The following is a 23656-nucleotide window of genomic DNA, read 5'->3' as shown; positions in this document are numbered from 1 at the left end:
CTACAGACACAATAAAACTAACTCAAGAAAACTTACTGACATACAACAAACTACCTCCAGACAATATTCATGAAATAACAAAAACCCTCAAAGGAATCACATACCAAAACTACTTTAAGTTTCAAAAGAAATTTTACTTACAAGAAGATAGACTTCCAATGGGATACCCAGTTTCAGGAAGACTGGCAAATATATTCATCACCCACCTAGAAAAAACAATCTTTGATACAGTCATCACAAAGAAAGGGTACAAAATTGTTTACTGATATAGATATGTGGACGACATAATCTGTATGGTAGATGAACCAACAGAGAAAATTTATAAGCTTCATACAGATATAAACAACAGACACAAAAATATTCAATTTACCACGGAAAAAGAAACACAAAAGCAAATACATTTCTTGGATATAGCAATAAAGAGAGACAACAATGTTTCATCCAACCACCGGCAGGCGTACGACACATGTTACACAGGCTAAATAACATCCCACTCAGCAAAGAAAATTACGAAATAGAGTTACAAACAATACAACTCATAGCCACAAACAATGGTTACAGACCCCATATAGTACAAAAACTCGATCAGAAAATTAAAACACAACTAAAGAAAAATCAAGACAAGCAGAGAGCGCAAACACTACAGCACACACGGAAACACAAAGCACTAACGATCATGACATGAATAACAGAAAAGTATGGTTCTCTCTTACATTCAAACACAAAGCAACACACAAGACAGCAAATATATTAAAGAAACAGGGATTACAAATAGCTTACAGAACAGGAAACACGCTCCAATCACATTTACAAACAACAAAAAAACCAGATAAATACCATGGATCAGGTATATACCAGCTAGAGTGCCAAGAATGTAAATCAGTATATCAGGGGATGACAAGCACGAAGTTTAAAAAAACAAGATATAAAGAACATATAAGAAGTTGGAAATATGAAAGCAGTCATTCTACCTTTGCCTAACACCTGCTAAAACATGGACATGAACCATCCAACATGGAATGTGACATGACAGTTATCAGAGTGAATGATCACAAAAAAAGCTCCTGACATTGCAAGAAAACTTTCACTTACAAAGAGGCATTGCAATGAAAAAAAGTGTTCTGAATGACCAAATCCATATAAACAGTAACTCTCTCATCATGCTAGCCACCAAAACAATAACGAACCAAAATGTAACCAGGATAAATAATTAATGAATCTCCTTCCCCTCTTTCTCTCTCTCTCTCTCTCTCTCTCTCTCTCTCTCTCCCAAACACACACACACACTCACACACACAAACACGAACTCATATTAAAAAATATTTAAAAAATACATTTGCACACAGCAAATTACACACACACCCGCACAAACCCACACCCACTCACCCACCCACCCACACACACACCCAGCCACCCCCCGCCCCCCCCCACACACACACAAACTTATATTAAAAAAATACATCTGCACACAGAAAATTACACCCACACCCACCCACCCATCCACCCCCACACACCCACCCACACACACACACACACACACACACACACACACACACACACACACACACACACACACTTATATTTATTAAAAAAATAATAAGAATAATAATACGTTTGCACCCCTACACACCGAAAACAAACATATTTTGAACACCAAATGGAAGTGAAACATATGATGTGACACGTGTGTATGAAACAACGCCAGAAATCAGCAAGCTGGAGTGAGAAGAACAACAAATACATCTCCAAGAACACACATGTGTTAACAGCGCTGGAAATCGTAAGTCATACCGAACTATACATTCACAATACGTAACTTGTGCTACAAAAGTTGCTTCTAACCTAAAAAAAAAAAAAAACACGACAAAATGTAAACCGTGTAGGATGATATAGCCACCATTTTTCGTGAAAATTTCATGTTGATGTATGAGGAACCGCGTGCTCATCCTGTTGTTCTAAAGAACACGTTCCATCAGTATGGCAAGATCACCAGAATGGCGTCCGCTCCATCAGCTGAACGGCCAGCGCGTCGGAATTGCAAGCACGGGGGCCCGGGTTCGAATCCCGGCTGAGGAGGGTGATTTCCTCCCCTCAGGGAAAGGGTTTTGTGTTGTCAGCATCATTTCATCCCCACTGTCGACGCTCAAGTCGCCCAATGTGGCGTCGCACTCAATGAGACTTCCACTAGGCTGCCGAACTTCCCGTCTGGGAACTGCCGGCCACTGACGCCATACCCTTATTTCCGTTCACATTACCAGAATGGCGTAGACTACCTGTTCCCCGGACGTGAATGTAATCGAACATGTGTGGAATCGATTGTTCACATTACCAGAATGGCGTAGACTACCTGTTCCCCGGACGTGAATGTAATCGAACATGTGTGGAATCGATTGAAACGAGTTGGTTTTGGACGTTGAAGACGACGGGTTAGGTAAAATAATACCTATAATGAAAATAATGCAACTGATTATTGAACTCAGATAAGGTTTTACCTTACAGGCATCGCAAACACCATGCATACAACACGTGGAAATACGGAAGTCAAAGGTGCACATATAATGTATCGATTATGTCCTTGTGTAAAGCACATATGCCCTGTAACAAATGTAATATAAGAGTAATACCACACACATCTGTACACAAAAATTTATCAAATGAGTATTAAAGATACGTTGTAAGTTACCTCAAAAGTGATAGGCTCGATGATTTGCCGACACCTCACATTCGAGATAGCTAGACGGTGGAATCCCCAACACAGATCTACTTACTTTCCTATTATCTTCTATTTCTCCTTCTTAAATGCAAGATTCTAGACATTTTAGAAAATTTTACCAAATTTATAATACATCATAAAGTGATAATATGTTATAACGTCTTTCCATCTTCCTAAATTTCTATCTTTTATTTATAAACCGATAATTTTAAGATTTTAATTTCTTAAGTACTTTAAAGTCTGTAAGTATTTTAAGTTGCAATATTATTAATCCATATTACAGACATGAAAAATCAAATATGTTTCACATTCTGTAAATGTATTTCATATTATGAAAATACGACCTGTCTGAGTAATTAGATGGCAGGTCATTTGGAAATGGAAGCAGCAAATGAAATAGGAAAAAAGTGCCAGAACCGAATTTTAAACTCTTCCGACTCTCATCATCACCACACAACACAAACGTAACATTATTCTTTAAACCCATCCATTACAATCATCTACACTCCATAAACGCAACATACTTCACAACTTCTCAAATTCGCTCAAGGAAAGAGGTCAATCTGCACGGAGGAAGAAGATCCCTTCCGACAGGCAGCTGAACTAGCCCCGTGTGATATCCTAGCCACATAATGTGACCACCGTCTATTTTCAAAGTAAATGTGCAATAACCACTTACAAACGACAGGAGGTAGCATTAGCAATGGAGGGTATATTAAACGTGTCAGGGGGCGCGGTAAACAGTAAAGTCGTTGTCGTAACGGAACGGAGCGATTTGTCTGATGGCTAAAAGGGCATGATCGTTGGCTTTCGGGCATGGGTGGAAGCATTTTCAAAACGATATGTTAGAAAAATGTTCGCGTGCCGCTGTGGTTAAATTATAGCGCGCATGACAGCTGTGGTGCATCACGAGCCATAGATGACAGGGGTGAACGACGACAGGGAAGATGTGCAACTACTGAGCAACTGACAGCTCAGATGAACCAAGGAGCTACCAACAGCCTCTCCTCAACGACCATTCAGCGACCGTTGCTGCGTATGGATCTCCGCAGTAGGCGCCTGGTTTATGCTCCCATGCTGACCGCTGTTCATCGGCGACGAAGACTGGAATTTGCACGCCTGTTGGTAACTGGACGTCCACTGAGTGCGAAAGGTGGCCTTTTCAGCTGACTCAGGTTTTATGCTCCATCGCACAGACGGACGTAAGCGTGTGTCACGCGAATCTTCTGAAAGAAAAGGTTTCAGGCTGGAGGAGAGTGCATTATGGTCAGGAGAATGTTTTCGTGGCATTCCCTGGGTAATCTCGTCATTCTGGAACGCACAGTGGATCAAGACAAGTCTGCATCTATCCTTCGGGACCATTTCCACGTAGCTTGTTTTCGTTCGGCGTCAACCGAGCGAGGTGGCTCAGTGGTTAGCACACTGGACTCGTATTCGGGAGTACGACGGTTCAATCCAGCGTCCGGCCATCCTGATTTAGGTTTTCCGTGATTTCATTAAATCGCTCCAGGCAAATACCGGGATGGTTCCTTTCAAAGGGTATGGCCGACTTCCTTACCAGTCCTTCCCTCATCCGATGACACCGGCGACCTCGCTGTTTGGTCTCTTCCCGCAAACAACCCCACCCCTTCGGTGTGAAGGCATATACCAGGAGGACAATGCAACATGTCACACAACTCGCAATGTATGTGCGTCGTTCGAAGAGCACCAGGACGTGTTTACCGTAGTGCCCTGACCATCAAACTCTCCGGATTTAAACGCAATCGAGACTGCGTGATCACCTTGATCAGGCTGTTCGCGCCATAAATTCTCAGCCAAGAAACAGAGGGCAGCTGGCCAGCTGTCCACGGCACTGAAGTCGGCACGGCTCCACATCCATGTCGGTATCTTCCAGAACCTCACTGACTCTCTTCCTGCACGTCTCGCAATATTCCACGCTCCAAAAGATGGCCATTCAGGCTTTTTACACTTGGTCACATTAATGTGAATGGACAGTGTATTTCCAATTGTTTTCGCTCACACTAAACGAACGTAGGATTGGTAGAAAGTCTGGTCACGTGACAACTTGTCAGGCTCACTTACCAGAAAAAAGGCGCGCTTCGGAGAGGCCCTGCGAATGGATAGCTAATACAAGTAGTGAATTACCAGTAAATATTATCAAATACATTAGGTTAGTATTTAAAAACCTATGTTAATATTATTATAGGATGGTGTAATTTATGAACAATACCACAGTTGCACGAAAGCTGCGACATGATTCGGTAGATCCAGTGAGAAAGTGCTGACTCTGTTGCCGGGGTTTATTGTATTTGTGAGAAGACGCAGTGACCTAGAATTTGGAAAATGTTACTCGTATCCAATGAAATGGCGGAATATAGACTTCCTACACTACAAAACTACACTGTCCATTCACATTATTGTGACCGCCTGTCAAAAGTCTGAATAACCATCTTTTTAACGCAGGTCACTGCGACACACGCGGAAGGAGGTCAGTTAGGTTCTGGAAGGTATCGACAGGGAAGGGGAGACATGCCGACTCCAGTGCCGTGGCTAGCTGCGCTAGGTTCAAATGGCTCTGAGCACTATGGGACTTAACATCTGAGGTCATCAGTCCCCTAGAACTTAGAACTACTGAAACCTAACTAACCTAAGAACATCACACACATCCATGCCCGAGGCAGAATTCGAACCTGCGACCGAAGCGGTCGCGCGGTTCCGGGCTGTACCGCCTAGAACCACTCGGCTACCCCGGCCGGCAGCTGCGCTAGGTTTCTCAGTTGAGGACCCATGGCGTGAACAGCGCGATTAAGGTGCTTCCATAGATTCTCGATTGTCTTTAACCCTTCTAATACCGTGTATTTTTTGTTACACTGGGTACCATTGGGGTCTTTAGTGACCCCAAAGGAATTTATTTTTTTATTAAGGATAGTTTTAATAATGGTAGAATAAAATCACATCCCTTATTTCTTCCACAATCTAAAACATAATGTCAGTGATATTACATCAAATTAAAATGCTCACTTTTTTAAAATTATTTATTTCTGTAAAATTTACAAACGATTCTCATGAAACTACAAACATTTTTGATTAAATTCCGAATGGACATTTATGACGCATCAGACTTACAGCAGTAAATTGCAGAGTGGTTTCTACACACAGAACATTTGCATTTTGGACATTTATCGGTGAATTTTCTATCCTCAGACCTTTTGCAAAACGGGCAACTTCCTCTTTTTTGTGTCTGTACTGTTGATTGAAGTACGGGGGAAATAATTTTGTCTGGCTTTCTTCCGACGAGCTGCTTTCCAAATTCTGTGAGAAATATCCGTCTCTTGTAGTTGGTCCTTCCTGCCCAGTCTGGTGTAAGATGTAGCCATATGATAAATGCATTCAGTGAACTGATATCAATCATGTTGTCAAATAATACCATTGGCCACCTTCTGCTCATCCTCTTTATAGTGTACGTTCTAACCAGCTTGTCCATGGTATCTACTCCTGATTTTGTTTTATTATAATCCAGAATCATTACTGGCTTGCATTCTTCACGAACTTCCACTTCCTTCCTTGAATGCACTGTACTGAGCAAAGTTAAAACTTTTCCCTTTTTCGGACAATATGATACAATTGAAGTATGCACTTGGAATTCAAAAACAGATGAATATTTGACTCGACCCTTGATCTGAGTGAAAGCTTGTGGTAGTTCTTTATTTTTTCTAATTGTTCCTAAGAGTCTGAGATTTTCAGAAGTTCTCTTGCCAAACTAAGGCTAGTGAAAAAATTGTCAGTTGTTACATTCCTGCCACTGTTTTCTAAGCCTTTCACCATATCTAAAGCAACGCTCTTGCCTTGACCAAATTCACGAGATTCATTTTCTTGTCGACCAGTGTAAACTTGGAGATTGAGAACGTAAGACGTTGCACTATGGCATACAGCCCATAATTTCAACAAATATTTTCCTGGTTTTGAAGGAATATATTGCCAAAATGGACATCTACCACGAAATGTCACAAGTTGTTCATCAATTGTTACGTTTCTGTGAGGAACATATGCTTCTTGAAATGTGTGTACACACATTTCAAATATTTCTCTAATGGGAACCAGATTGTCAGGAGCACGGTTGTGATGTCTCATATCTGTGTCATCAAATCGGATGCACATTGAAATTTGTGTAAAGCGATTTCTAGCCATTGCTTCACTAACAATGGGTCTACCATCCTCTTTGTTCCACAGATGTGTAAATGCTTCATTATGGGCCTTGAAAGCACCTGCTAGGATCAAGACACCGATAAAGCACTTCAGTTCAATGGCATCTACTGATTTCCATTTGCTACCGTAAACAAGACTACCTTCTTTGTTAGTCCACTTTAGAATTACATTAACAACGTTTCTCCTAAGAAACAACTGAAAAGCTGATTCTATGGAGTCTACTTTTTCACTGCAAATTTTTTTGGACCTGGCTTTACTCGCATTACGTTCCATCTCTCTTCTCTTCCACAAGCTCTTTTCAACTCGTGTTTGTGCCACAATTATTCTTTGTTTTTATACCTACACAAAAAAAATACCTAACGCACATTTACAAAAATACAATGTGTTCTTACATACAGGGTGTTACAAAAAGGTACGGCCAACCTTTCAGGAAACATTCCTCACACACAAATAAAGAAAAGATGTTATGTGGACATGTGTCAGGAAACGCTTAATTTCCATGTTAGAGCTCATTTAGGTTTCGTCAGTATGTACTGTACTTCCTCGATTCACCGCCAGTTGGCCCAATTGAAGGAATGTAATGTCGACTTCGGTGCTTGTGTTGACATGCGACTCCTTGCTCTACAGTACTGGCATCAAGCACATCAGTACGTAGCATCAACAGGAGGGTGTTCATCACGAACGTGGTTTTGCAGTCAGTGCAATGTTTACAAATGCGGATTTGGCAGATGCCCATTTGATGTATGGATTAGCACGGGGCAATAGCCGTGGCACGGTACGTTTGTATCGAGACAGATTTCCAGAACGAAGGTGTCCCGACAGGAAGACGTTCGAAGCAATTGATCGGCGTCTTAGGGAGCACGGAACATTCCAGCCTATCACTCGCGACTGGGGAAGACCTAGAACGACGAGGACACCTGCAATGGACGAGGCAATTCTTCGTGCAGTTGTCCGCAGCTCGTGGTCGTGCGGTAGCGTTCTCGCTTCCCACGCCCGGGTTCCAGGGTTCGATTCCCGGCGGGGCCAGGGATTTTCTCTGCTTCGCGATGATTGGGTGTTGTGTGCCGTCCTTAGGTTAGTTAGGTTTAAGTAGTTCTAAGTTCTAGGGGACTGATGACCATAGATGTTAAGTCCCATAGTGCTCAGAGCCATTTCTTCGCGCAGTTGACGATAACCCTAATGTCAGCGTCAGAGAAGTTGCTGCTGTATAAGGTAACGTTGACCACGTCACTGTACGGAGAGTGCTACGGGAGAACCAGTTGTTTCCGTACCATGTACAGCGTCTGCAGGCACTATCAGCAGCTGATTGGCCTCCACGGGTACACTTCTGCGAATGATTCATCCAACAATGTGTCAATCCTCATTTCAGTGCAAATGTTCTCTTTACGGATGAGGCTTCATTCCAACGTGATCAAATTGTAAATTTTCACAATCAACATGTGTGGGCTGAAGAGAATCCGTACGAAATTGTGCAATCACGTCATCAACACAGATTTTCTGTGAACGTTTGGGCAGGCATTGTTGGTGATGTCTTGATTGGGCCCCATGTTCTTCCACCTACGCTCAATGGAGCACGTTATCATGATTTCATACGGGTACATGTGCTACTAGAACATGTGCCTTTACATGTACGACACAACATGTGGTTCATGCACGATGGAGCTCCTGCACATTTCAGTCGAAGTGTTCGTACGCTTCTCAACGACAGATTCGGTGACCGATGGATTGGTAGAGGTGGACCAATTCCATGGCCTCCACGCTCTCCTGACCTCAACCCTCTTGACTTTCATTTATGGGGGCATTTGAAAGCTCTTGTCTACGCAACCCGGTACCAAATGTAGAGACTCTTCGTGCTCGTATTGTGGATGACTGTGATACAATATGTTATTCTCCAGGGCTGCATCAGCTCATCAGGGATTCCATGCGACGGAGGGTGGATGCATTTATCCTCGCTAACGGAGGACATTTTGAACATTTCCTGTAACAAAGTGTTTGAAGTCAGGCTGGTACGTTCTGTTGCTGTGTGTTTCCATTCCATGATTAATGTGATTTGAAGAGAAGTAATAAAATGAGCTCTAACATGGAAAGTAAGCGTTTCCGGACACATGCCCACATAACATATTTTCTTTCTTTGTGTGTGAGGAATGTTTCCTGAAAGTTTGTAACACCCTGTATAACAGAAATATATGTTACTTCCTGTTCAGGCTGGACATCTGCGCTGTTAAGATCTTCTTCTGAACTTCCGTCTGATTGAGGAATATTCTCTTTTAAGACGTCAGTTACTCCATCGCTGCATGAGACATCAGAAACTACATCGCTGATATCACTATTTGATTCTCCATATAGAGAATTATCCTGCAGTAATATTTCAAGCACTTCGTCTTCGGAAAGGTGATGAGACATTTTCCACTAAATGCAACACACACAATGGTAGTCTCCACTTGTATGGAACAAATAACTGTCGGCTTATAAAGTATTTGCAACAATAACACGTTACAACAATATTTACAAGAATAAAACAAAGGAAATACAGCAACAGTTACAGATTCCATACATATTATTGGGTAAATAACACCGAAAGAGTGAAATGGGGTCGCATTTAACCCCAATGGTATTCAGTGGTTTTCTCTTGATTTTCTGCAAAACTAAATATTTTCAAAAATTTACATTAATATATTACGAACCCATTGCTTAAGTCAGGAAAAGTCCGAATTTTTCATAATTTTTAGAAATAGGAAATAAGGCATATTTTACAGAAAATTACGACCTGGGGTCATTATAGACCCCAAAGGTATTAGGAGGGTTAAGTCCGGGGAGTTCGGTGGCCAGGGAAGAATGGTAAACTCTTCCAAGTGCTCTTCGAAACACGCATGTACACTGCGAACCGTGGAACACGTTGGATTGTCCTGCCTGTAGATGCCATAGTGCCGATGGGGTGGACATTGTCCCCAAGGATAGATGGATTCTTGTATTGATCCATTGTGCCTTCCAGAATGACGAGATCACCGGGGGAATGCCACGAAAACATTCCTCTGACCATAACGCTGCCTTCTCCGGTCTGGACTCTTCCGATGATTGTGGCAGGGTGTTTGCTTTCAGACGTTTTCACGTCCATGAGAGCATAAAACGTGATTCATCTGGAAAGATCACTTGTCGCCACTCAGTGTGAGGCGTGGGCTCTCATATCGCTCCTGTCTAGAGCCTGTGTATCGGGAGAATGACAGATGGTCTGCAGTGGGTTCAGTCGAGTACGTACTTCTAATTTTCATCTGCTAGAGGACAGTAGTGCACGGAGACATTCAAGAAGTAGGTCATGAGAATGATTTTGTGAATTCTACTGTTTATTTCTTGAAGGATGTTTTGTTTATTTATGTTTGTTCAGTTTCGTATATGCTTCTAGTAGTGCGAATGATGGGTGAACGTGGTCTAAAGTAAATATGAAAATCACAGTTCTACTGATAAACAGTGTACGAGCTAGCGTGAGAAATTTTGAGGCCAGTGTGAAAGCAGACTATGGGGAATTTTGTATCCTAATATGTTAAGTAAGTTTATGGTAAAAGGAAAGCTAGTTCAAGTGCAAATGAAAATAGTTAATCACGTAAAGTATAAACAATACATCAGAATGTTAAATATTTATTTCGGAAAAAAGTACAGTTCGAAATTGTATTATTTGGTGATTAATTGGTCATGAAAAGCGCGGACTAACACGGGAGAAAAATGTTTTTCTGTTGTTCTTAAAGAAAACCAACCGATCAGAACGGAGTATTCTTAAATGGTTCAAATGGCTCTGAGCACTATGAGACTTAACATCTGAGGTCATCAGTCCCCTACAACTTAGAACTACTTAAACCTAACTAACCTAAGAACATCACACACGTCCATGCCCGAGGCAGGATTCGAACCTGCGACAGTAGCGGTCGCGCGGTTCCAGACTGTAGCGCCTAGAACCGCTCGGCCACCACAGCCGGCGGAGTATTCTTCGCGCGTCTCTACTGTTGAAGATATAGAATGCTTACAGCAGTCAAGTGGTTGGAGCACAGCCTTTCAGCGGTACGGCCGCGTATAGTATGAGCTCCAAAGGAAGTTGTAATTTGCCGATTTTACTTGTGCTACACATTTCAAAAGTGTTTTAAAGTGAAGGCATATTTATTCCGGTGTGTTTTCTTTAGAAAGTACGGATTTTTAAGCAATTTTGTGTTTGAGAAAAAGAGAGTAATTCCACGTGGCATATTGAGCAGATCGGTGACTAAAAACTTGAGTGCATTAGATACCTATAAACTTCATAGTATGGCGAGCATTTTCATGTAAGAACAATCCGTGCTTAGTAGGTGTTCAGATTTCGGGAAATACGTTACTATAAACTTGCTAACGTGAATGAAAGGGTTTGTGCATGACTGTGTCAAGATTAGCGCGGGCTTGGCAGTGAACGTGTACATTATCAAGGTTCAGAGTATACCGAAGCTTTGCCAGTATTTCCACCTTTCAGTCAAAATTAAGACCTTTTCCCCATTCCGGGAATAGTTATGCCTGGTGCGAGTTGCATTGCGGTACGTTTCTGCTCGGCTTTCCTACCGGCGATCTGCTGCAACGAGTTCACAGGTAAGTCCAGGTAATGGACGAAAGGAACCGCACCGCCGCATGTGGACGTCCAATTGCGGCACTGGCGTGTAAGTTACAGCCTTCTTTGTGGAGGTCCTTACGCAGCAACGTTCGCTGAACGGTCGTTGAGAAGACACTGCCGGTAGCCCCTTACTTCATCTGGGGGGTCAGTTGCTCAAACGTTGCACGTATATTCCCCTATACACATCTCTTTAGCCCTCGTTGAGGCCATTGTTATCTACGGTCCGCGGTGAGCCACAGTTGCCTCGGCGTCGGTTTTGGATAGATCCATTTTGCCGTGCGCAATATACTCCAACCACGGCGGGATGCGAACAGTTTACGAACGTAGTTGTATTGGAAATCCTTTCACCCTTGGCCTGAAAGCTAATGATCATGCCCGTTTGAACATCAGATAAATCACTCCGTTTCCGCATTACGACAACGAATGCACCGTATACCGCGTTCCCTGACGCGCTGTATATACTCTCCACTGCTAGGGCTTGCACCTGTCGTCTGTGAGTGGTTTCTGCACGTTGACATCAAACGTAGGCGGTGGTCAGATTAATGTGACTGGACCGAGTATATTTAAATAAGAGAATAGAAGCAATGATTTCGCATGTACAAACGAAAATTTATTCTGACCCCGAAAAAAATTTTATATTTCCATTGAAAGTCTGTTTGTTGTAACGGCCCTGAAATCGAGGAGAGGTTGAACTCTATATTTCTGTATTTCTCCTTTTGAACCTAGCTCTTCCTGCTTTAGTTTTTTTTTGCTTCAAATTATATACAAGGGAAACAAAAATTAATTTTACTCAGCTCGTGTCTTTCAGATTTAAAAAATGGTAAGCGTGTCTCGTAACCTAGGAGAACGCGGTTTGATCGTTACTTGATAGCGCACCTGCCTACCGTGTTTATGCGACAGCCGAGCTGAATCATACACCAGACATGCTGCCCATCTACGTGTTCATCGTTGAGCAATGTAGCTTACTCACCACACCAGGTCGGAGTGGGTAAAACAAAGGTGTGTCAGTAATGTCGTAGTAGTCCTCTATTGTTTGAGATGTAATTGATACTATGGAAAACAGTTTCCACGTTCAACAGGTTATGAAGACGGTCCTTCTACTTCTCAGCAGAAGTTCGGAAAAATTAGAACTAATTCTTTATGAGACATGGTTATTCGAGGTCATTAACATGAAACTAATTAATATCTAAAAATCACGAGGGGCTTCAAGGTGGTGTAGATAAATCAGAGGAGTAAACGTGTTTTAAATTATTTGTACGAGAACCTCGTATTAATTTTTGTTCAGGTATAGCGCGAATTGCGTATTGTTTCCATATTACATGCCATTCTTTACTAAAACTGTCTTGAAGGCTTCGTTCTCGGTAAAATACGGGTATTCCGGAGGTAAAATTGTCCCCATTCGAATATCCGAGAAGAGACCACACGACCAGAAGCCATTAGATAAAAAGGGACTGCTAATTTCTCAATGACAGAATGCTAAGGCAGACACTAGAGGATCTGAAAATAACAGTGGAGAGAATGCCGACAGATAATTTAGGTGCGATTGAGATGCAGTTGCCAGGAGGCATGGATGTTTTCGGTTTGGGATCATAGACTTATTCGTACAGGATCAGATGAAGGTATAGCGGCAGTAGCCATAGTAATGTATAAGGAAATTGGAAATGGAGTATAGGGCTGTCTGCAACATACAAAACGAATACTGGTGGGGAAACGGAATGGATGTACGAGGTGGTTAACACTTCGCTACTTGACCCCGCATGGACGTAAAACTATTTACTGGATGAGTACTCAGCTTAATACGAATGATGTTCAGACTGAGCGCCGCAGGATTTACTTTGTGAGAAGCGTTAGCGTCGGCACTTGCTGTTAGGTGCCGGTACTGGTACGGCGACGTAGAGTTGAAACACAAATCAGCGTGCATTAGAGTTGTAGATAGTCAACGTAGGTATGGAAAAGGTGAGAAGCGCTTTATTTGTAAAGCTGTTTTATCAAAATAATAGCAGTAGTGTTCCTACTGTTGGCGAGTATCGACGCATTAAGGGAATACGAGAGGCCTTCTTTCCGAATTGGAGTTGAAGAACATGCTTCTGAAACTCGAAGTTCAAATGGCTCTGAGCACTATGGGACTTAACATCTGAGGTCATCAGTCTCCTAGAACTTAGAACTACTTAAACCTAACTAACCTTAGGACATCACACACATCCATGCCCGAGGCAGGATTAGAACCTGCGACCGTAGCGGCCACGCGGTTCCAGACTGAAGCGCCTAGAACCGCTCGGCCACCCCAGTCGGCAAGCTCGAAGTAACTGGCGATTTGAAGATTATTCCTGAGAGAAGCTGACAGCCAATTGCACCACAAATTTTTGAGGAAGATTCTGTCACCATGGCTGAGAATGATTTTCCTCCATATATTGTACAGACTTCCTTGCAATTGAATGATCACTGTATAAAACTGACTTTTAATGATCTTTGCGATAACGCCGAAACAATTTTAGCACACCTTTTAGTCCTGTATGTGCATTTTATTTGAGTATTTTACGTGTATATTTTAGAGTTTTTGGTGCATAAATACATACAATTTAAAAGGACTGTTAATGCACCAAACTCCTGGCCCGGAAACTTGGTGAAGGTGCAGCACCAGCATAGTCGCTAAGGGATGGACGAAGGAATTAATTATGTAGCATGAAACTCTGAACCATATTTTGGCTTACACTCTTTAGAATATTATGTCCCCTTCTTAAGTCCATGCAAGTTCACTAAGTACACCTGCCCTTTGTACCAGTGTTATGACGCGGCACCCTAACATAGCCCCATAGGAAAGGAAAGTGGAGGCTGAGGTCAGGAAAGCACCGAGGTAAATGAACTCTCTGACTGAAGACGTTTGTGGGAGACTCGAGAGCGTGTTCGTCAACGTGTCTCGGGCGTGGGTGTGTGTGTGTTTAAGTTACACTAAGTAGTGTGTAGGCTTAGGGACCGATGACCTCAGCATTTTGGTCCCATAAGACCTTACCTCAAATTTCCTAATTTTCCGTCAACGTCTTATTGGTGTCGCAAACTGGGAACGACCTCCAGGACTTCAGGCAATATACACTCCTGGAAATGGAAAAAAGAACACATTGACACCGGTGTGTCAGACCCACCATACTTGCGCCGGACACTGCGTGAGGGCTGTACAAGCAATGATCACACGCACGGCACAGCGGACACACCAGGAACCGCGGTGTTGGCCGTCGAATGGCGCTAGCTGCGCAGCATTTGTGCACCGCCGCCGTCAGTGTCAGCCAGTTTGCCGTGGCATACGGAGCTCCATCGCAGTCTTTAACACTGGTAGCATGCCGCGACAGCGTGGACGTGAACCGTATGTGCAGTTGACGGACTTTGAGCGAGGGCGTATAGTGGGCATGCGGGAGGCCGGGTGGACGTACCGCCGAATTGCTCAACACGTGGGGCGTGAGGTCTCCACAGTACATCGATGTTGTCGCCAGTGGTCGGCGGAAGGTGCACGTGCCCGTCGACCTGGGACCGGACCGCAGCGACGCACGGATGCACGCCAAGACCGTAGGATCCTACGCAGTGCCGTAGGGGACAGCACCGCCACTTCCCAGCAAATTAGGGACACTGTTGCTCCTGGGGTATCGGCGAGGACCATTCGCAACCGTCTCCATGAAGCTGGGCTACGGTCCCGCACACCGTTAGGCCGTCTTCCGCTCACGCCCCAACATCGTGCAGCCCGCCTCCAGTGGTGTCGCGACAGGCGTGAATGGAGGGACGAATGGAGACGTGTCGTCTTCAGCGATGAGAGTCGCTTCTGCCTTGGTGCCAATGATGGTCGTATGCGTGTTTGGCGCCGTGCAGGTGAGCGCCACAATCAGGACTGCATACGACCGAGGCACACAGGGCCAACACCCGGCATCATGGTGTGGGGAGCGATCTCCTACACTGGCCGTACACCACTGGTGATCGTCGAGGGGACACTGAATAGTGCACGGTACATCCAAACCGTCATCGAACCCATCGTTCTACCATTCCTAGACCGGCAAGGGAACTTGCTGTTCCAACAGGACAATGCACATCCGCATGTATCCCGTGCCACCCAACGTGCTCTAGAAGGTGTAAGTCAACTACCCTGGCCAGCAAGATCTCCGGATCTGTCTCCCATCGAGCATGTTTGGGACTGGATGAAGCGTCGTCTCACGCGGTCTGCAAGTCCAGCACGAACGCTGGTCCAACTGAGGCGCCAGGTGGAAATGGCATGGCAAGCCGTTCCACAGGACTACATCCAGCATCTCTACGATCGTCTCCATGGGAGAATAGCAGCCTGCATTGCTGCGAAAGGTGGATATACACTGTACTAGTGCCGACATTGTGCATGCTCTGTGGCCTGTGTCTATGTGCCTGTGGTTCTGTCAGTGTGATCATGTGATGTATCTGACCCCAGGAATGTGTCAATAAAGTTTCCCCTTCCTGGGACAATGAATTCACGGTGTTCTTATTTCAATTTCCAGGAGTGTATTTTGTAAAATGTTTTTACTTATGCCCACCTTCATACCTCAGTGGTCAGTGTGTCAGGGTGCTATGCGGAGGACACAGGCTATATTCCCGGTACTGCCAGCGATTTTTCGTTAGTATGAGGGCTGGAACGGCTTGCAGTCAGTCGCGTTATGCCAACTGAGCAGCTACTTGATTGAGAAGTAGTGGCTCCAAGATCAAGAAAGTCGACAATGGCCGGGAGAGCGGTGTGCGGAGCCCTCGTCCCTACGTACTCCTTACCTTATTGGCGGGGGTTGACCATGCGATTGGCCGGTCCCGACTGGCTCCTCTGGGCTAGAACGCGGAGATTTGATTTTTTCGCAGTAGTCATAGGCGGAATTAATGATCGTGTTTGACTTTAAATTTTGGGACATCATCATACAGATGCAGAAACTACAGTGGAAAACGTTAACTAGTTCCAAAATCAGGCTGGGTCATGTTTTAAAGAAGTTACTTATTAGACGGAGGCCCATGTTTTCCTTGTAGAACCTGCCAGATAGTTGAGAGACATACGTTCGTTGCATAAGAAATTGCATATTTTCTTGTTCCTGGAATGGAAGCTGCATTTTCCAGGACACCTCAAACTCATCGAAGCCCGAGTTTTTGCTCGGTCGACCATGTCTCCTTCTCTCCTGACTATCAGAGGTGACCAACCGTAAGTCGCTCCTTTGAAAATGTTTCCTTTTTTCATTGCTGAATGCAGCTACATCTGTTCTAATTTCTCCTTAACACAAAGATCTCATCAAGTTCTTCGAAGCTCTAAGGAACCTTCGTACAGCAGTACTATATTCACATCAGATGATGACTGGATAGAGCGCATGTGGTACGTGTTACGCACTCAGGAGAACATTGACTTGATCCAACATGTTCCACCGATACTACCAAAACAGAATAATGTGCTTTATTGTAACAAAGCACCGGCTTGCTTTATCATCTCTTGGCTTGTGTGAACCACTACACTACGAATGCTGATAAACTGTCTGAGATTTTGTCATTTTGCAACACCCAGGGTGCGGTACCGTGAGGGTTAGTATGAAGAACATTCTTTTCAGATTGCATCATTATATTTATAACTGATGGTATTTTGTAGCAGATATGTGCTCGTAATGTGAGGCATCATTTCTGTTCCACTTTGCGTTTTTAGTAAGCAACTCTAGCACACTGGAGTCGCATTCGGGAGGACGACGGTACAATCCCGCGTCCGGCCATCCTGATTTAGGTTTTCCATGATTTCTCTAAATCGCTCCAGGCAAATCCCGGAATGGTTCCTTTGAAAGGGAACGGCCGACTTCCTTCCCCGTCCTTCCCTCATCCGATGAGACCGATGACCTCGCTGTTTGGTCTCTTCCCCTAAATAATCCAATCCAATCCAACTCTAGCTCTTTCCTTCAGTGATCTAGAATGTAATAGCAAATACGCCATTTTTTTGTTCACAAAAAATTGTGGTGACTTTCGTGATATGGTAGAAATATATTATACGTAATATCATATCTAAGAAGTTTCGTAGCATGGAGTTTATAATGACAGACTTAGTAGTGAGAGAGGTCGTTAACCGTGCAGAAGTTTACCACGAAATATATTCGCAGTCTGAAAAGTTTTCAGTGTAAGAAATTTGCATCTCGTTGCAGTTAAACTAGCACGATGAAGTTGAGGACAGCCGAGCTGCTTATGGAATCGAACGTGGTACATTTAGAATACGAAAATCGTCGTTGAAGGAATAGCAAGATGAATACACGTTCTTAGCAATGTCACGCAGTTCAATATCGTAAAGTGACCCGCTGAAGACAACACAACTCATCGTTTTAGACATTTTTATCTCACAGAATGATGTTTTGACGTAACGATTCACACTTCATTGCAATTAAATTTCTTTTTTAATTAGAAGCCGCAAATAGACTTTATTCACGCTGTTACGATTTTCGTAACAGTTTACACAGTGTAAAGTCTACAATAATCATTTCGTGCTACGCGTGAAAGAATCGTAGGTGCAATCAGTGCTAAAGTTTTCAAATGGAACACTTTAAAGGCCTTACGATTATCTATTTTAATGGTATACATGGCAGTCTGTGTAGTGGAGTTTTATAAATCTACATACAATGTTGTTTTATCTTCACTACTTAATTTCCTCCACATTCATGAAATTTATCTATGGTTAGTGTTACGTAACTGCGAGTGTATGAGCTTTTACACTATATAGCCTTTTACGCTAATGGGAAATCTATACCTGCCTACTTCAGCATTATTAAAAGCATCTCGAATACTCTTTTTTCTGAAACAAAGAACAATAGCCTTCTTTGGAATGTGTTTCTAAGAATTTGTGTACTAACAGAGATATGAACCTGTCACTCACATAAATAAATCATTTGACTGAGAATTTTTTTTCTTTTGGCTTGTTTTAATTCCGACGAGAGTACAAAGCCAAGACGTGTATATTAATAAAATAGCGTCTGTCCGGGGCAGAGCAACAAGTAATGTAATGATGCTCCGAATTTTCGTCCATGACTATGCCGTATATCAAATTTTTAGTGTTTATCAGAAGCAATCAGATAACGAAAACATAAAAACGTTGAGTAAATAATTTCTGGACGCCAAAGCTGTGTGTAAAGAGCATTCAGTGGAATGTCGCACTTCACTTAAATAGGTAGAAAAAGGCTGCCAAGAGTTGTGGGCCAGCCCAGTGAAGTCACTTCGACAGACAACACGGGAAACATATGGTCGTATATGCCCTTAATCCTTTGTGGGTGTGTGTGTGTGTGTGTGTGTGTGTGTGTGTGTGTGTGTGTGAATTCCTAAGGAACCAAACTGTAGAGGTCATCGATTCCAAGACTTACACACTACTTAAACTAACGTATGCTAAGAACAATACATACATTTTATTTTTCGAATATTCCTAAATATATCCTGTAACTTCGCAACAAAATCGCGCGGAATTTTAGACTTAAGTACCATAACCACTTAACCTCTCATATTTATTTACGCCGTATTTCATCATTTGGAGGTTAGTTATTTTCACATAGGGCGCTTCTATCACTGTTTTCTACCGTAGGGCAACAACACACCAAACATACTGCGCCACAGTGGAATAATAAAAACCGAAAACGGACGATAATGTAAAATGTATCTTGAAAATCATGTGAACAGCTGTCTGATGATGAACTTGCCAGTTCGAAACCGGTAACGGTGCTATTTACCTAAATAAATAGCAGTATTAATAGTGGCTGGTTGCTGTTTTCTTCTTTGTAAGAATTAACGTACATTAATGTGTACATTAACTTTTACTTTGTCTTAGCTGCAACAGAAGTATTTTTTCCCAACGGAAACCTGAGGTACACATTTGTGAAGCTTCAAGCTTTTGATTATGTGCAAGTGCTGCCAACTGTTGGGAATCACAAACACAATATGAGCAAGTCAGTGTTGCAGTGCGCAGCAACTCGTGACCACCAGAGGATACTTATGTGATAGGTTCGCTATATTCCATTGTGTAACCGAATATTGTTGTTGTTACAGTGGTGGTCAAAATTACAGCAACAAACTGCTATTTCCCCGTCCTGTGTCTATTTCACGATATAATCATACAAACTGTCAACAGATGTCGTTACGATCGTGTACTGCACGGAAATCGGCATTCCGATCAACGGCCAACCACTCCAGCAATAACGTCAGGGCACCCATCAAGCGGGGTAGTGTTTAAAGGATAGTCCCACATCCATGATCGCTGTGTGCACAGTCACAGACGGTTCAGTATGGCACAGACAAGACGCCTACAGAGACTCTGCTGTGGTGGGTCATAGGAAGAATGGAATCAGGAGAGTTGCAAACTGATGCGGTCCGATGGCTTAACATGAATCGTTCTGTTGTTTCTCGGGTGAGGCGACAGGTTTAGAGATAGAAACTGTGGACAAGGACAGGACCGACCATGTGTGACATCAGAAAGATAGGACCGATATATGGCTGTAAGGGCACGCGGGTACGGCATTTGTACTTCACTGCAACTAGGATCTGACGCCGCAGCATCCCCGGGACGTGTGTATCGCGGCAAACGGTGTACAGAAGACTTCAGCAGAGTGGCCTTTATTGTTTCCTGCTTTCTGCTTTGAGACCTGCTATCTGTTTACCGCTGGCGTGTTTTCACAGAAGGGAACGTCTAGAGTGGAGCCGTCAATATGCCACCTGCACGGTCGAACGGTGGGCCAATATTCTTTTCACATATGAGTCCCGATTTTGTCTGGAAAGTGATCTCGACCTGGAGTGCATTTGTAAGACGATTTCGGGACCCAAACATTGTGGAAAGAGAGCGATATCGAGGAGGATTCCTAATGGCGTGGACAGGAATTACATTGACCATTCGAACACCTCTTCATGAAATTTTACTGGTGAATCAATAAGATGTAACTGCTGTCAGGCGTGGTGAGATCTTAGGATCTCATGCGCAGTTGTTGCGAGGTGCTGTGGGCCCAGAGGTCGTACTGATGGACGATAATGCTCGACCTCATAGAGCACGGGTGGTTGATGTTTTTTTGGAAACGGAAGATATTGCACACATGGCGTGGCCTGCTCGCTCTTCCGATTTGAATCCCATAGAACATATCTGGGATGCACCGTATCCTAGAGGCCAGGACAGGGCCGACCATGTGTGACATGGTTATCACGTCAGCATCCACCAACCACTTTCAAAGACTTGTGAGCAGCTCTGCAGGAAGAACGGGCGTTATTGCCTCAACTTGAGATTGATGACATCATTCACAGCTTGTCCCGTCTTTGTCAGGCCTGTATTAGTGACAGAGGTGGTCACATCTCATACTGAGCACATTAACCAGTTGTGAGAATTTAATTTTTGGAGATGGGACAACGTTTCGATCGGAGCAAGTAGATTTAACCTTGGTCACGAAGAAAAAGCATCTGTAGAGCTGAAAATCACATAATAGAATATTACGCCAAAGCACATTAGCGAGCAACCCGTTACTATGAATTCCTGGATATCGTTGTTCAGAAATGACCACATCGGCAGTACATAAGACAAAATCGTCTGAACTTAAAAGAGCGAATCATGTTGGCTGCACGCATAGTCTACACTAAGAGAAGTACCCAACTAGACGCATTGGTCAGCGGTAGAGAACTCATACTTCTTCTGACCGTCTATATGGCCAAGCTAACTCACTTGTTAATAGCCCAGTTACCTGAATGGTCCGTAGGGCTCCGCCTCAAAGTACAGCGTACAGATATATCCTTACTATGCACCCAAAGATGTGACTACCGTAGCACAGGAGAACAGTGCACAGACTAACTTTGCATCTAGCTAGTGACGTATTACTCACTTATTGATATTTAATATGAAAGAAATTTTGTACCAGATGGTTTTCAATTTCATTTCTTATCACCGTACATTCTTCCAGTCTCTGAGGTAGTAGGCACATAAACTTCTACGACTGTGGTGGGTGTTGTTTCTATCTTTTCCACTAAAATGTGTTCACTACGTTGTTCATAGTAGTTCATCTGCATTCCTATTTTCTCATTCATTATTATGTCTACTACTCAGTTACCACTATTTGATATTTTGTTGATACGCTGTACTGTCCTGGCAAGAAATCTTTTTACTACTGCCACCACACTTTACTAATTCAAACTACAGCTAACTTCAGCAAATCCATTTCCGTTTTCAAACCCTCTAACCTACCTACCCAATTACAGGGACCTAACATTCCACCCTGTGGCCCATAGAAGGCTAGTTTTTTTTTTCTCTCTCTCTCTCTCCGAGTGACAACACCCTTCTGAATAACCCCACCCGGAAGAATATTTTACCTCCAGAATATTTTACCCGGGAGGATACCACTGTCATTAAGCCATTCAATAGAGCTGCATGTTCTCGAGAAACATAATGCCTCACTTTCGTTCTTTCGCAGTATCAACGTAGCATGGCATGTTGATTAAAGTTACAAGGGCCGATCGATCAATCATCCACACTGTTGCCTCTTCAACAACTAAAAAGGCTGCTCCCACTTTTCAGGAACGACATGTTTATCTGGCCTCTTCACGGATACCTCTCCATTGCGGTTTCATCTGCGGTGCGGATATCTGTACCATAGAGGCACGGAGGCCAGTCCACCTCGGTGACCAACGTCCATGGTTCGTAGCATTATTGGCCCTTACATCATATAGCTCCTCAAGGACCTTGGAAGAAGTTAAATGTGGGTTATACTAAATTATCACTACGGTAAAATTTGTATTGCATGCATCATAAAGGGAAAATGAGGAGTTAAATTACTGATTTAATAGAAAACCAGAGACGTCTACAATAGGAATGGGAAAAACCGACCGGTTAAATTTGATACCGGTATTTTAGTTTTCTATAATCGGAATTTTCGGTATTTATTCGGTCTCGATTACAACAGATGTTTTTAATTTTTTTTTTTTTACTAATAACCGAGTAAAACACGAAAATATCAATTAGCTACTAGAGCAGTGCCAAAAATTTTTCCTTCTTAAATATTTTTGTTTTAAATTGAGTAAGTTTTATTCCTGAAACTTGCATTGGTTTTAAATACTGTGTTCTTATAGAAAATGGGTAAATCGATTGGCGCTATTTTAAAAACACTGCTGACAGAAACGGCATAGGATTGGTACAGCATGGCTGAGACAATGACGTTCCCGTTGCCATGTGTCGTGGCTTAAGATGCGTGTGTACGTGCAGTGAGCAAGACTTGCATCCATTGCGTTGCAGAATGGCAGCAACCCTAGTCTGGAAATATTTTTACGGAGTGACGTAGCAATGAAGTACAATGCTTCATTTGCTTTAAAACATTAAAGATTTGTGTTCCGTTTCTATGAAATGATAAAGAGGAAAGAAATCATGGAAACAGTAATAAATTACAAACTTAGCCACAGTTCACTCAAAGTATACAATAAAAATAGAAAGTAGATGATTTGCTGTCTGTGTCTACGTAATTACGCCTTTACATGCTTGTAACCCTTGGAAACGGACAAATTAACACGAAAAACAGAAATTTTCAACGTCACTTTTCACCCTTTATCACTGACTATTCGTAATGCCAAATAGTGGTCTGATCCCCGATTGCAATATAATTTTTCATCCACTTATTACTTTTCGAGAAAAGCAGCGAATGGTGGACGGATAAAGTTTTCTTTTATTTGCCTATTTAATATAATACTTTAATCCTATCTATCTTGAAACTGAGAGTGCCAAAATTTTTCAGTCTTTGTTTCATTTCTGCATTTGTTACAGGAAATAATGAGAATAAAAAATCGAAAATCGGTTACTTCACAAATCGGTTGTTTTGCGTGGTTTTAAAAGTCAAATTGGCGTGAAAAAAAACAATAGAACCGAAAACCGGTTACTTCAGCGGTAACCACCGTCAGTCAGAATTTTACAGAACTGTCTAGTGCCACATGTATAGGTGGAGGCAGTGCAGTAAAATCATGCCGGGATGGTCTTCTGCAGTATTCCTATCGGGAGAAGGTCATATTTAAGAAACATCATCAACTGCTGATGAGATAAATCTTTATTCACTATAAGTTTCGATCAAAAGATCTATTTCATCAGAAGCTCTTGGCTGTTCTTAAATATGACT

Source organism: Schistocerca piceifrons, chromosome X, assembly GCF_021461385.2.
Source record: "Schistocerca piceifrons isolate TAMUIC-IGC-003096 chromosome X, iqSchPice1.1, whole genome shotgun sequence".
Lineage (NCBI taxonomy): Eukaryota > Metazoa > Arthropoda > Insecta > Orthoptera > Acrididae > Schistocerca > Schistocerca piceifrons.
Note: the sequence above shows the minus strand (reverse complement) of the source record.